The following is a 5,852-nucleotide window of genomic DNA, read 5'->3' on the forward strand; positions in this document are numbered from 1 at the left end:
GTGCCACATGGTTCACACAGCCTGGCACAGAGCACATGCTCATCTCTTTGCTGAGGAGTTAGAACCTGACTGCAGCTTTGAACAGAGTAGGATTGTGGTTGGCAGAGTTCAATGGATTTATTTATCTCCAAGATCATATTTTATATTTTGCTCTGTCAAATCACGATATCTTCTCAAGGTGAAAATTCCAATAACTACTGAATATATAAATGTGGCTAGAAACTGGAAAATGAGATGATGTAGATAATTAGACATTTATTCAGGGAGAAGATGGCTACATTGATTTTCCCCTGACAATTGGCTTTACTTCTCTTTATAATGAAAAACTAACATACTGCTTTTGTAAAAATATGACCTATTTCCTTTACTTGTAACTTTAAAAAGCAAATTCTACCAATTTCAGTGTAATCATTACTGACTCATAAATCACTTGAGAAAAACGGACTTTGAACATTTCCTGTTTTGCAAATGAGGAAACTGAAACCCAGGCATGTTAAGTGGTTGGGCCAAAGTCACACATCACATTACTAGCTGAGACACTTTGACTTAGAATACATATTTTAATCCAATACATATTCAGGGTCTAGGAGATACCTTGCTCCTGGTAGGCACTCAATAAATATTGGTTGGGAGAGTAGATTATTCTGACTGGGTACTGACCAATCAGACAGAAGTTGCCCTTAACAACTAGTGCGGCCATAGTGGTGCATATTGACAAAGTGTCGGCCCTGAAAGCCATGAACTAACCACTGTGCCTGCACCAAGTAGGCAGATGGTCAGAGCTGAGGGTTCATTTACTTCATCCCCTTCTTTTTCTAGATGTGTCCCAAGCCACACATTCAAATCAAGAAGTGGAAGTCAGCTTGTGGGTTCCTGGTGGATAGTGCTTTCCACCACATCAATTCTAAATGTGTGGATAGAAATGACATGAGGTTATAGTAGAAAGACAGTAACTTGGTTCTTGGTAACTAAATGTTTCTATAATGAGGCAGAGGCAAGGTAACCCTTAGGGAGAATCATTAGAAGTGTTTAGCTTTATTTAGGAGACAAGAGTAAAGCTGAAACTCAAATGAGAAAGTAAGAAGTCAAGAAACCATAGAGATCGTGAAAGTCTATGAGTAAAATGCATCATTGAAAGTGATACATACGCTCTTCTGCCGTCGTCGTCGTCACCATCCTCGGCGCGACTCGCTTCATTCGGTTCTACCTGGGAGAATCCACCGCCATCCGCCACCATGGTGAACTTCATGGTAGAACAGATCCACGCCATCATGGACAAGAAGGCCAATATCCGCAACATGTCTGTCATCGCCCACGTGGTCCACGGCAAGTCCACACTGACAGACTCCCTGGTGTGCAAGGCGGGCATCATCGCCTCGGCCCGGGCCGGGGAGACAGGCTTCACTGACACCCGGAAGGATGAGCAGGAGCGTTGCATCACCATCAAGTCAACTGCCATCTCTCTCTTCTACGAGCTCTCGGAGAATGACTTGAACTTCATCAAGCAGAGCAAGGACGGCGCCGGCTTCCTCATTAACCTCATCAACTCCCCCGGGCACGTCGACTTCTCCTCGGAGGCTGCCCTCCGAGTCACTGATGGTGCATTGGTTGTGGTGGACTGCGTGTCAGGCGTGTGTGTGCAGACGGAGACAGTGCTGCGGCAGGCCATTGCGGAGCGCATCAAGCCTGTGCTGATGATGAACAAGGTGGACCGTGCCCTGCTGGAGCTGCAGCTGGAGCCCGAGGAGCTCTACCAGACCTTCCAGCGCATTGTGGAGAACGTGAACGTCATCATCTCCACCTACGGCGAGGGTGAGAGCGGCTCCATGGGCAACATCATGATCGATCCTGACCTCGGTACCGTGGGCTTCGGGTCTGGCCTCCATGGGTGGGCCTTCACCCTGAAGCAGTTTGCGGAGATGTACGTGGCCAAGTTTGCTGCCAAAGGGGAGGGCCAGTTGGGGCCTGCCGAGTGGGCCAAGAAAGTGGAGGACATGATAAAGAAGCTGTGGGGTGACAGGTACTTTGACCCAGCCAATGGCAAGTTCAGCAAGTCAGCCACCAGCCCCGATGGGAAGAAGCTGCCACGCACCTTCTGCCAGTTGATCTTGGACCCCATCTTCAAGGTGTTTGATGCCATCATGAATTTCAAGAAAGAGTAGACAGCAAAACTGATAGAGAAACTGGACATCAAACTGGACAGTGAGGACAAGGACAAAGAAGGCAAACCCCTGCTGAAGGCTGTGATGCGCCGCTGGCTGCCCGCCGGAGACGCCTTGTTGCAGATGATCACCATCCATCTGCCCTCCCCTGTGACGGCCCAGAAGTACCACTGCGAGCTCCTGTAGGAGGGGCCCCCGGACGACGAGGCTGCCATGGGCATTAAAAGCTGTGACCCCAAAGGCCCCCTTATGATGTATATTTCCAGAATGGTGCCAACCTCCGACAAAGGTCGGTTCTACGCCTTTGGACGAGTCTTCTCGGGGCTGGTCTCCACCGGCCTGAAGGTCAGGATTATGGAAGACCTTCAGGAAGGTCTACACCCCCAGGAAGAAGGAGGACCTCTACCTGAAGCCAATCCAGAGAACAATCTTGATGATGGGCCGCTATGTGGAGCCCATCGAGGATGTGCCTTGTGGGAACATTGTGGGTCTGGTGGGAGTGGACCAGTTCCTGGTGAAGATAGGCACCATCACCACTTTCGAGCATGCACACAACATGCGGGTGATGAAGTTCAGTGTCAGCCCTGTCGTCAGAGTGGCCGTGGAGGCCAAGAACCCGGCTGACCTACCCAAGCTGGTGGAGGGGCTGAAGCGGCTGGCCAAGTCCGACCCCATGGTGCAGTGCATCATTGAGGAGTCAGGAGAGCACATCATCGCGGGCGCCGGTGAGCTGCACCTGGAGATCTGCCTGAAGGACCTGGAGGAGGACCACGCCTGCATCCCCATCAAAAAATCTGACCCGGTCGTCTCGTACCGCGAGACAGTCAGTGAAGAGTCAAACGTGCTCTGCCTCTCCAAGTCCCCCAACAAGCACAACCGACTGTACATGAAGGCGCGGCCCTTCCCCGATGGCCTGGCCGAGGACATCGATTAAGGCGAGGTGTCTGCCCGCCAGGAGCTCAAGCAGCAGGCGCGCTACCTGGCGGAGAAGTACCAGTGGGACGTGGCCGAAGCCCGGAAGATCTGGTGCTTTGGGCCCGACGGCACCGGCCCCAACATCCTTACCGACACCACCAAGGGCCTGCAGTACCTCAACGAGATCAAGGACAGTGTGGTGGCCGGCTTCCAGTGGGCCACCAAGGAGGGTGCGCTGTGTGAGGAGAACATGCGGGGTGTGTGCTTCGACGTCCAGGAAGTGACCCTGCATGCTGACGCCATCCACCGAGGGGGAGGCCAGATCATCCCCACAGCGCGGCGCTGCCTCTACGCCAGCGTGCTGACCGCCCAGCAGCGCCTCAAGGAGCCCATCTACCTTGTGGAGATCCAGTGTCCAGAGCAAGTGGTCGGTGGCATCTACGGAGTTTTGAACAGGAAGCGGGGCCACGTGTTCGAGGAGTCCCAAGTGGCCGGCACCCCCATATTTGTCGTCAAGGCCTACTTGCCTGTCAACGAGTCCTTTGGCTTCACCGCTGACCTGAGGTCCAACACGGGCGGCCAGGCCTTCCCCCAGTGTGTGTTCGACCACTGGCAGATCCTGCCCGGAGACCCCTTTGACAACAGCAGCCGCCCCAGCCAGGTGGTGGCTGAGACCCGCAAACGCAAGGGCCTGAAGGAAGGCATCCCGGCCCTGGACAACTTCCTGGACAAATTGTAGGCGGCCCTTCCTGCAGCACCTGCTGCCCTGGGGATTCGTAGCACCCACAGCACCACGTCCTGGAGACTGTCCCGACACAGCCACGCTGCCCTGAGAGGTTTCCGGGGCCCGCTGCGTGCCATCACTCAACCTTAACACTTGATGCCGTTTCTTTCAATATTTATTTCCAGAGTCTAGAGGCAGCAGACACGACCTCTTAGCAGGGACTTTTACTGGGCTGGTCGGGGAGGGGGAGGTGGGATGGGACACCCAACACTTTTTCCATTTCTTCAGAGGGAAACTAATTTTAACAAACACATTAAGAGGTTTATTTGGGTAAATGGCCCGTAGTGGCTTTTGCCCCGGAAAGGGGAAAGGAACAAGCGGGTAGATGATTTCTAGCAGGCAGGAAGTCCTGTGCGGTGTCACCATGAGCACCTCCAGCTGTACTAGTGCCATTGGAATAATAAATTTGATATGGTGGTAAAAAAAAAAAAAAAAAAAAAAAAGAGAGAGAGAGAGAGAGAGAGAGAGAGAGAGAGTGATACATACGAGAATAATTAAAAGATTTCCTGGAGAGGATTGCTTGGGATTCAAGGTAGGTGAAACAGGTGGGAGCAGAAGATTATAGTTGTAATTGACTCACCAGCCCATATCTTCAATCATATTCTTTGGTTTCAACATTCCAATACCCCTATAGAATTCTAGTTCACTGATGCCTAAAGTAGCAGTGTCCTTGGAAATGATTTAAAAGACATCCTGGATAGAAAAGCATGCTACTAGTTTAACCTTTTTTTCTTAGTTTTGAAAAATAAAATGAGGATTGACCACTCCTACTCAAGTATGAACCAGAGTAGTGCTTCTAGAGAGTCAGTTTTATCCTCATTTATCATAGCAAAAAGTCAATAAATGATATATGACAGTTAATAAATCTCGAAATAATGCACAAGATTTTCTTTTAAAATTTAAGGATTATCAGCATTATAACTGAAACAGGAACAATGAGCAGAATTTAAGGGTTTCTCTTTTGCCAGAACAAATAGGGGACAGAAAAAACATTACAAATAGTTATTAATTGCTTTTCAAAATAAACCTTTCTGTACTAAGTTGTTTTTCATTTGTTTGTTTTCGGCCTGTGTACACACTACTTTAATAAACTTTATAATATGAAAAGGAAAATAAAATTTTTCCAAATTGTTTTCTTTTGGTGAGGGGGAAGGGCAGGGAGGATTCTCTGTTAGGAACCAGCAACGTGGATGAAATGGAGGGTTTCTTCAAAGGACGAGGCCGTAGACAATCTTTACAAATGAAAGGCAGGGGTTCAATCTATCAAATTAAGATACATTTGGCTACTTTCCCAATGCCTTCTCTTTCCCTCTAGAGCTACTTAGTGACTCATTCCTACAACAGGGATTTAGTACACATGATGAGTGAAAAATTCCATAATGTTCCCCAAAGCCAAATTCACAACTTTTTCAGTTAGTAAGTTAGGCCATTTTGCTATTTTCTAATTGTTGTAAATAATGACTCAGCTAAATATTGAGTCTTCTTAATAGTATATTGAATAAGCACAGTGATATAATTAATGCAAATCTAAAAATCCATTGAATTTTCCTAAGAAGAAAAAAACTGCTACTGATATTTCTTCCCTTTTAAAAATCTATGTTATTAGGCACTCTGAGTGTATCCGCCAGTCAGTTTGCCTGAGTTGTAAATCATACGACTGTGTGTACCTGTTCCCTGTTGACCACCCAGGATACAATAATACTATTGATTATCCACACTTTCACATCTGGGCAGTTATTACTGGGATGATCAGACCTGAAATCTGAGTTATATGCCACTAAGTTATAAACCACAGCAACAGCTGAGTGAGAGACCAAAACGACAGCTGAGTGAAAGGTTGGGTGACTCTGCACAGGAAGATGGGATGCTGGGTTTCTTTTATCCCATTACTACTGAGAACCTTGAGGAGAAACACCTTTATCATGAATCCCTGAATTGCCTGTGTCCCAAGAAGCCCAGCTGTGGTTTGACATTCACTCTCTGTTAGTGGA

General features: G+C 48.3%; 1 pseudogene; it reads left to right on the forward strand.

Moving 5' to 3' along the window:
- Nucleotides 1-1,149: 1,149 nt before the first annotated feature.
- Nucleotides 1,150-3,956, forward strand: LOC701212 (elongation factor 2 pseudogene; annotated as a pseudogene).
- The last annotated feature ends 1,896 nt before the right edge of the window (nucleotides 3,957-5,852 follow it).

Source organism: Macaca mulatta, chromosome 6 (assembly GCF_049350105.2).
Source record: "Macaca mulatta isolate MMU2019108-1 chromosome 6, T2T-MMU8v2.0, whole genome shotgun sequence".
In the NCBI taxonomy this organism is placed as follows: Eukaryota; Metazoa; Chordata; class Mammalia; order Primates; family Cercopithecidae; genus Macaca; species Macaca mulatta.